The sequence below is a fragment of the Cynara cardunculus genome, unplaced genomic scaffold (genome assembly GCF_001531365.2).
Source record: "Cynara cardunculus var. scolymus isolate 2C unplaced genomic scaffold, CcrdV1 Un_Scaffold_4347, whole genome shotgun sequence".
Taxonomy (NCBI): domain Eukaryota; kingdom Viridiplantae; phylum Streptophyta; class Magnoliopsida; order Asterales; family Asteraceae; genus Cynara; species Cynara cardunculus.
Window position 1 is genome coordinate 35,799 of NW_020201851.1, and position 10,456 is coordinate 46,254.

The 10,456-nt window shown below is 36.9% G+C and overlaps 1 long non-coding RNA gene across 1 annotated transcript; it reads left to right on the top strand.

Moving 5' to 3' along the window:
* The first annotated feature begins 3,267 nt into the window (after positions 1 to 3,267).
* On the top strand, positions 3,268 to 5,204 carry LOC112504007. Its single transcript, XR_003068118.1, has 3 exons — positions 3,268 to 3,333; positions 4,791 to 4,896; positions 5,118 to 5,204. It is a non-coding gene; the product is annotated as an uncharacterized LOC112504007 (long non-coding RNA).
* Positions 5,205 to 10,456: the final 5,252 nt, after the last annotated feature.

Here is a 10,456-nt window from a genome sequence, read left to right on the forward strand (position 1 = left end):
CGATTATCCATTTGCCCATGACCTGTTGGCACATAACCAGATCCTCGGCCCCCAGAATATCCAGATCCTCGACCTCCAGCAAAACCAGAACCTCGTCCCTTCGCTTGCGGAAAATCAACGTTTACACGTTGAGATGAATTACAAGTAAAACATCTCCGTGTTACATGAGAGTCTCGAGCTATATGTCATGGTTCCTGACATTTAAAACATACTCGTGACTTTGTATTGCAGTTTCCCTTATGTATTTTGTGATATCGGGTACATGCCTTATCAGCAAACCTTGGGACTAGTCGATTCTAATTTTCCATAAACCTCGGTCTACGAAAATCAGTCATTGTAGCCTCCCCCTTTCTTTTCTCACCAACCTTTTCTTGTGGTTGCAGTTAATGTCTTGCTCCAATATTTCAGCAGCATCAACTGCTGCTTGAAACGTTGTCGGATTCTTGGATATCACATACTTCCGAAGATTTGCCTCCAAACCCCAGATATACTTTCTTACCTTACTATTTTCAGATATGATATAGGCTATTAGCAAACTGAGATTGTTCCATGAAAACTTCTGTATACTGGCGAACTGACAAGTTTCGTTGTTCAAGACGAAGAAAAATGATCTTCTAACTTTCGTACTGCCGCTTCAGGACAATACTGTATTTTGAACTTGACCACAAATTCTTCCCATAACATAGTTTTCAAAATGTTTGGATCTGAACTTGACAGAACTTCCCACCAGTACAAAGCACTTGACCTCAGACGGGATACAACAACATGACTTTGTCCTCTTTTGCACTTTTACTAATTTGCAGACTCAACTCTATCTTTTTAAGCCAGCACATGGCTTTAACAGGGTCACGCTCCCAAGAAAATTTAGGAGGTTTACAGGCAAGAAACAACTTGATATCTCCTCCTTTCTGTAATCTCCTCCTTTCTGTACTGAGGACAAAGTAAGGGGTACAGATGTACCAGTTATCGGGGTACTAGCTCCGGCTTCCTCTTGATAATCGGGATTTCTTACTACTTCTGGATTATTTTGGGCTGTATGTCCCAACAAGTTCACCAAATTTTCTTGGAACTTTCCCAACTCTACTGCCAGCATTTCCTGGGTAATAAATCCGGGATCAGGAACATTGTGTTCACCCCTTGCTCTTCCTCTACCACGACCAGACATTGAACTTTCTTGGACCGACAATTCCTGTTCTTGTTTAGTACCTCTACCTCTTCCTCGACCTCTGCTGCGAATTCGCGTTTCTATTGTTATTACATGTTATAGGTCCTCTTCTTGTGTTACGTTTCTTCTTCACCGACCTCTTCCATAACCGATAGAGGACCTTTCCGATTGATTTGGATTATCTGCCATTTTCAGTGTATGTCTCTTTCTGTACATTTAAACACATATGATTATTCACATAATCAAAACATAATAACACGTTTATCCTCAAGTGTATCCATAACTTAGATTATATCAGTCATATATAATCTATTTTTCTCATAATAGGTTCAGCTATAACATATTCCCCATGTTCATAGTCCCAATGAAACCTATTATCATAACTTCCACACCTCTAGTTTAAGTCTAAGTATTTCGCAAATACCCAATCCCTTAAACTAAGGCTCTGATACCAGCTGTAATGACCCACAATTTCCACATACAGATAATCCATATGATGTTACTCATAACACATAATGTAATATTGTTTACAAAATACGAACTAACAAAAACTTTCTTCAATACAATTGGGAACAACTAAATTTTATCATTTCTACACTTTTCTCTTGCCATTATCCATCCTGCGAGGTATGTTGACCTGCAAAACCGGTTAGTCCAACAACTGAGCATTAGACCCAAAAGGTCTAGTGAGTACAAATCTCATACAAATAACATATCTTCCAAACTTAGTAGTTTAGAATCAAACCTGTATAGATACAAACATTTATTTATTTTTCTCGTGGTTACACCGCCATTACATCTCTCTCGCGGTTACACCATCATTTCATCTCTCTTGCGGTTACACCGCCATTTCATCTCTCTCGCGGTTACACCGCCATTACATCTCTCTCGCGGTTACGTCGCCATTACATCTCTCTCGCGGTTACACCGCCATTTCATCTCTCTCAGGGTAAGCAAGTTTAAATCAGAAGGAGTTTCAAGCTAGAAATAGCCGGTTGTGTAATCCGGACAATCATACGGAGATCTAATACGGACAACACTAGGAAGCTTTGAGCGATTTAGTTATATTGAGTGACCTCTGAGCGGTTTAGGTAGAACCCCGATCGATACTTGTCCGATTTACAGGAATATTCGGTCACCCTTTGTCCGGTTTAAGAGATATCCGGTCATCTTTCACCTGGTTTAAGGAGAATCCGATGGCCTCTTGGGCGGTTTAGGGCATATCCGGATGCCCCCTGTCCGGTTTAGGGGTAATCCGGAAAACACTCAATCGGTTTAAGGTAAATTCCGGACACCACTTTTTCGGTTTAGGATGAAGTCCGCACAATATATTTCAAGATCCATAATAGAGCAAATAGCAATGAATTGCGTACAAGCAATTATACTTAAAAGTGTAATACACTCACCTTGAAACAGAAATTCGAGTTTTGAATTCTCTTCTTCTTCTTTCTGCCATTCCAGATGATGAACAAAAGGAGACTTTCCTCTTAAAGAGAGTGTGTAAACTTTTTCATCTAGACCAAAATTTATATATATAATATTAAGGGTGGGTGGTGTCTCCAGCCGACTCCCCCTCCTTATAGTTGTCAAGTCTCTTCTGGAGATGCCAGATGGGTGCACTTCTGCATTGTTGGCTTCAATTCTGGAGGACGTTCTGACACAGATACTGCAGACTTCTCCAAATTTTTCTCCTTGTTGAAAAATTTCACAACCCACCTTTTTATCTTCAGGAAGAGTCATTGAATGGTAATAAGTCATTGGTATCACATATACACATCACCACACACATATGGAAGTTCAAATAGGTGAGAAATGTGCTAATTAAAATGAAGAGCAAATGTTGTGTATGAACAGCGTCATTCCAAAATTGACCAAGGACAGAAGCAAGCTATAACTATTTTCTCCATCCTTGTCTCTCTGCAGTTTATGTTGCCTCCATTAGTCTCTCTGAGTTGGTTCAAGCTGAAGTTTCTTTTAGATATTGGACAACTTTTTGAGTAATTAAGACAAGTTGTAGGAAATAAGATCGAAGATAGCTACTGGATTTTGTTGCAAGAGGAACTCATTTGACTGATAATTGAATTTACCTTTATTTGCAGTTGCTTGTAAGGGAAGATGCTTTCACTCAATTTAAAAGTGAACTTGCTATCACTGAACTTGAGCTTCAGGTTATGCTCATTAACTCCATTGTGTTCTTGAGTTTGGTAAATGAATTTCTCATTGTATGTTTACTTMAATAGATAGTATGGCTTTACATWTTCRATTTTGCTTAATTTTTTGTGTGACTTTGTATCTTTGTCATTGTGAATTGAATTATTACTTGAAACAATTGTAGTATAATTGTGCGATTTACGTTATGTGTACTCTTGGTGCCATAAGGAATCTCCAGTACATGAAAGAACATATGCAATGTGGTACTTATTTGATTATTTCTGGAAGTACTCAATTGTGAAGGACCAATATGGTTATGATCCCATCTCTTAGCATCAACTCATCATTAACAGCCACTTCCCTTCACAGCTGCTCGATATTATTCAATCCCCTTTACAGTTGAAATCTTGCCCTTATAGAAGGTGTTGGCAACAATTTTTTACCTGTATTTTCTGTTTCTTCTGCCATCACATACTATTTTACTGAGATCATAGGTATTTTCCCTCTCTCTTTAGTAAACAAACCCCGGCTMGTGAACTTGATTATTTGGGGGTTATCAGTAGAATTCTAACCTGTCCAACTGCAATCTGTAGACCGCTTTTGTTTTCAGTTTAGTTTGTGGATTTGGATAGTTTCAATTGCTTTTTTGTGATTGTWAAGTAAGGGTYATTTTCATAAACTRGCTTTACTGTATGCTGATATTCACTCATCCCATGCATTACTGCATTCATCTCATCCCACCTCGGATAACACTTTGCTTACACTTGCTTGTGATATAAATTCTGATGATGATAGTCACTTTATCATTCATTTGAGCCATTGCTTTTCCTCTATTCACCTTAGATTTAGGTGCCGATTGAGATGCCTAACATGTAATTCCAGTTAGACCGCATCAATCTCATGCCATCTGGTCWAGTTATGTACTTTAAGAAGTACAGAATGAGTGCAGAATGGGCTCATATCCATGTTGCAACTGCACCCATCATCTTGAATCCAGTCTGTGCTAATAAACCTCAGTTGGTTTAGCTGTGACACTGAGATTTAGGTAGCAGCTCTTTACGAYGAGGTTATATTGATGGTGATTTGGTGAACATAAGTATAAGGAKCTTGGAATCTTATTGACCATTTATTCCGGTTGATTGGTGATCTTTATTAGCCTTGTAATAATGATTCAGCATTGTTGGATGCCTGCTTATTTTGCTGATGGTTGGAAAATAAGAAAAACATGAATGTTACTGGTCTACTATCCGATGCTAAAAGACTGATCAAGTGGTTATGGGTGTCAAAAGACCATCATGTTATTCGATTCCCAAATTATCAGTCAACACTTAACATGACCATTATTCTAGTACCATTCAAAACTCGAATATTGTGAATTTTCATATACAAATTTAGCAGCATTTCACATTTTTTAGCCAAGACTTCAGAGCTGGCCGTAGGAGCTCGTTGTTGATGTATCGCCTTCTCTCTGCAGGCATTATTAAATATGGCAAAAGAAATCGTTAGTTATGGCATTCCAGCAGGTTCAAGAAAAATAAATGGGAAATACATTCAGTCTCTTCTTCTTTTACAGTTACAAGGTAAAAAATGGATACTTTAACCTTCACTTCTTTGTGTACCACATTTCTAAGTAACTGGTTATTGTATCATTCCTCTTTTTTCGCATGATTACCATCACCTGGCTCCAATATTATGTTGATGACATGATATAAACTCATCCACGGATATGACCTTTGAAAAATTCAATTATTCACCTGTTTAACGAAACCATGTTTCTTATTGTTTTAATACGTACAAAAAGGCATCCAAGAGAAGTTAAAGAAACAGATAAAGGACGTGGAACTTACACAGTCGAAAGAGGTGTCGTTATTCTGGTCTGGCATGGCAGAGGTGCGTTACAACAGATCATCTTCTGTATCAACTACCGAGAACCTTTGGTTTCCTACCTTTTAAACTTTTTGTCGATATTCCATGATATTTTATGCGATAATATAATTGTCAGTGTGTGAGTGACATCCCTGAACAATGTAGAGATTATAAAGATAAAGTAGCTTAAAAAGAAAAGTTCTTGGAAAAGTGAGGTAAGTATATAGTTTTTAAAGTGCAAAGTGCACATATAATGTGAAATGGGCCGGAAAGTTGATATGGACAAATAACTTAGAACGGGGGAGTACTTAAAAAGGTTATATGAAGTTATTCAATGTGTAGTAACTAGTCAATACTCTTAAGATGTATATGATAATCTGAACATATCGTCCACACATAACATAGTTATAGATATTAGATACTTCCTTAGTCCCAAAATAAATGTCCATAAGTTTTAGAAGTGCGTAATTATTATACTTTTTAATTAACTAAATGACAATTTTATCCTTAATAACAGAGGGAGTGATGAATTTCTCCATCTCATAGTTAAAGGTAGAATTGGAAAGTCGATACTTATATTAGGACAAACTAGAAAACATGGACACCTATTTTAGGACAAACTAGAATATCTTTTTGATGCATGACCTTCTAACAGCTTTGAGGCATTCTTGTGTTAGGAAGAGACATTCTTCTGTTAGGTAGGAGCGTGTTAAATCTGTCAGAAGGTTATGCATCTAAGAGAATCTAAGGAAAAAGAGTCTTATTGCGATGTACCGTGCTAGAATAATGATAACTGGGGTTACCTTTCTTCTTCTCATTTTGCAAACAATTTTATTGGCAAGAAATTGACTGGGAAGATCATTTGCCACTAATAGAGTTTACATACCTCCACCTTCATTATATATATAAACACTCTCAACATTTTTAAATAAAAAATAATTATACCAAACATTACACATGGGAAGATCATTTGCCACTAATAGAGTTTACGTATAACAACAGTTATCATTCCAGCATTCAAGCGGCACCATATAAAGTATTGTATGGACGCAAATATCGAACGCCGTTATGTTGGAACGAGGTAGGTGAAAGGCGGTTGACGGGTCTTGAAATTGTTCAAGAAACTTTAGACAAGATTGAACAGATTTGTGAAAGAATCAAAACAACACAAGATCGCCAGAAAAGTTATGCTGATAATCGTCGAAAGCSAATTGAATTTTGTGTAGGTGATTTTGTGATGTTAAAAGTTTCGCCATGGAAGGGTGTCATCAGATTTGGGAAGAAGGGTAAGCTCAGTTTGAGGTATGTTGGGCCGTTCAAGATAAGTAAACGAATCGGGCCAGTGGCATACCAGTTAGAACTACCAGAAGAGCTTAGTCTGATTCATAGCACTTTCCATGTATCGAATTTGTGAAAATGTTTAGTTGACCTGAGTCTCACTGTACCATTAACAGAGGCCAAACTGGACAGTAAATTGAACTTTGTGGAAAAGAAGCCATGATTGACCGAAAGATCAGGGTGTTGAGAAACAAAGAAATCAGTCTGGTTAAAGTACAGTGGAAGTTTCACAAAGGACCAGAGGCAACTTGGGAATTGGAGTCAGAAATGAGAGCAGATTATCCATGGCTCTTTGATTAAAGGAATTCGGGGACAAAATTCTTGTGTGTGTGTGATATGTATATATGTATATGTATGCATCAATATGCATGTATGTATGTGTGGAAGATTTGGCTGGTTTAGCCGACTTTCCAAACTTGGAAAGTATATATATGGTGGTTTGGGAGGAGGCATACTTTTCTTGCCTCTTTGAGATTTTAGAAATTTTGAGAGAAAAGTTATCCGGAGATCAAGTGGAATCAAATTATTTTTCATCTTCTTCAAATCAGAGTTTTTGTATAAAAGGTGAGTGATTTCTAAACCCTTTTTGTATAAAAATTGTTACTGGTTTTTATTTGAATGTTGCTTATTATTGGAAGAAATCAGTTATCCGATTGAGATTTTATTCGGACAAGGGGTGACCGGATTAAGTATAAACCGGACAAAGCTTGTCCGGATTACTCTTAAAACCGGATAGGAGGTGACCGATTTATTTATAAATCGCTTTATGCGATTTAGGGTGTTAGTGAGAATTTGAATTATGTAAACCGGATAAAGGTGTTGAACGGAGAAGTATGAATACAAGCAAGTATTGTGCGATTTAGCCTTAAAATCGCCTAAGGGTTGTACGGATTAGTTATAAAACAATCACGTATTGAGCAGTTTAGTCTTAAACCGATCATGTGTTGTCCGGATTGTCTTAAACCGGACATGAGTCATGCGATTTAGTCTTACATCGACCAAGTGTTGTCCGAATTAGTATATCGGACAAGATGAGTTAGTGTTGTCCGGATTATATATCCAGATAACTTATCCGGGTGACCTATATTTGATAATCTTAAAATATTGAATATTTTATACATTTATATAATTTAAAAAAAATGTTTATTGTTGGGTTTAATTATGGGTTTATAAAAAGGGTATTTTATATCTTTTTAAATAAAAAGATATGTTCCTACCAAGCGTGGTGACGTAAGTCTGTTTTGGTATGGAACTGGATTTGAGAAAATGTTTCTACCAAACGTGGTGACGTAAGTCTATTTTGGTATGAAACTATATTTTTGGAAACCTTCCTACCAAGCGTGGTGACATAAGTCTGTTTTGGTATGGAAGTGGACTTTGTAAATTGTTTCTACCAAGCGTGGTGACATAAGTCTGTTTTGGTATGAAATTGGATTTTTGTAAACTGTTCTACCAAGCGTGGTGACATAAGTCTGTTTTGGTATGAAACTTGTTTTCAGTGGTAGTTCCCCCAGACGTGGTGACTTTTGTCTGTTCTGGCTGGAACTGAGAATGGGTACTTTCAGACGTGGTGACTTTAGTCTGTTCTGATAAGTAGCCCTGTTTTGATGAAAGAATAAGGGTGGCATATCAAGGAGAGGTGTACATGGAATAAAGGAGACATTGTCATATGTGGATAATATTATAACTCTTATTATTGTTATTAATTGGATTTAATAACTTTAAATCATCATTTCTTTCTGACCTGATGATTTAGAGATATTATTCCTATTAGAAATAATAATTTAGATGTTATTGAGAATGGGAAAATAGTTTGTCATAAAAAGGCAAGTATTGCCTTAAATCTTTCCGTTAATATTTACAAAGGAATGGTCTATTGATTCAAAGAAGCTTTGGATACAATATTTGTTTTATATTGGGAACGTTGGATCTTTAAGCAGATGTATTTTATTAATAGAACTGAGGTTCTTGAGTTTATCTTTTTTATACATGTCACTGAGAACTGTATAATTTAATTGTATTGCAAAAATTTATGAGTAAAGTTACTTTGTTATATTTTGGTGTTCATCACCCTGCATTTGCAAGGAAGGGATTTACTCACTAGACCCTTCTTGTCTAACCCTCATTTTCTGTTTTAAAATTATGCAACGCAAGAATGGCGGGGTCCAGGGATATTAAAGGGAAAGGGAAAATGTGATTATTTTCCTAACTTGTTATCTGCTTTTGAGAATCTGCTTAAGATTGCTTATTTTGAAGATACATGTTGTATTACATGTATTAAGTACATGATTTGTTTTGGAAATTTTTATATGTAGATTTTGTACATATAGGAATCCTTGTATTAGTGGGACCTTATGATGTAAACTATATTTCTATGTAATGAAATATGTGTTATATGCAAATGTGGTGTTTGGGGGTGTTACAAATGTAACAATTTATCATGCATTCACGTAACCATATATCAAATAATCATATATTAATTACCTCTGGTGATAATCAAGACCTGGTTATTACAGATTGTAAAACAGACTCGAGAAAATGTTATAAATGTGGCGAGGCAGGTCATTTGTCAAGAAGTTGCCCAACCAACAGAAGATGTTTTAATTGCAATTCCCCGAAGCATATTCGACCCAACTGTCCGTTGTTGAGAACTCCGCAGTTGACTATGGGAAGTAATGTATCGGGTACTCGGGGAAGACCCAACGTATCCGAAGGAGGGCAGGGAGGGGCACGAGGTTGGTCCTTCCAAATGACAAAGAATGAGGCAGAGGTCGCGCCAGATGTAGTAACAGGTACCTTCCTTCCGAATTCTATACATGCTAAAGTGTTGTTTGATTCTAGTGCAAACTTTTCGTTTGTATCACCATCATTTGCTCAATCTGCATGTTTGAATTCTGTGCTACTTGATGATGAATTAGTAGTCGACACTACTAATAGTCAAGAATTTGTTACTAGTGTATTCAATAACTGCGTTACTGTTATTGAGGGGTGTGAGCTACCATTTCGGTTGTTTCCAATGCCGATGAAAGAGTTTGATGTAGTAGTAGGTATGGATTGGTTGGCAGAACATCAGGCTAGTATTGTCTGTAAAAAGAAAATGAATAGAATCATTTTTCTAGACAGAGGGTCAGTTGTTATCTATGGTGATCGCCAGAATCATCACACTAGCCTTTTGTCTGTATTGAAAGCCCGGAAATGTATTCAAAAGAAGTGTCAAGGATGTTTTGCATATGTTATTGATGCAAAGAAAGAGAAAGAAAATAAGGAATTGATTTCAATTGTTAACGAATACCCAGAAGTATTTCTAGAAGACTTGTCTGGCTTACCGCCAAACAGAGTTATTGAATTCAGAATTAATCTCATATTTGGGGCAGCACCAGTAGCCAAAGCGCCATACGGTTGGCTCCATGAATTGAAAGAACTGGTTACTCATTTAAAGGATCTGTATGATAAAGGATTCATTCGACCCAGTACTTCACCGTGGGGTGCTCCGGTTCTACTTGTTAGGAAGAAAGACGGATCTATGCGGATGTGTATAGATTACCGAGAATTAAACAAGTTGACAATCAAGAATAAATATCCTTTGCCAAGGATTGATGACATGTTTGATCAATTGGTGGGGGCAAGCTATTCTACAAGATCGGTTTAAGATCAGGGTATCATCAGCTTAAAGTCAGGGAGGAAGACATCGCTACAACAGCTTTCTGAACTAGGTACGGGCATCATGAATTCTTAGTTATGCCGTTTGGTCTAACTAATACGCCCACAACCTTTATGGATTTAATGAATAGGGTTTGTAAGGAGTATCTTGATAAATTCGTTATTGTATTTATCGATGATATTCTTATATACTCTAAAACCGAAGAGGAGCACGCAGAACACCTTCGCCTGATAATTGAACTTCTGAAAAGAGAAAAGTTGTATGCAAAATTGTCC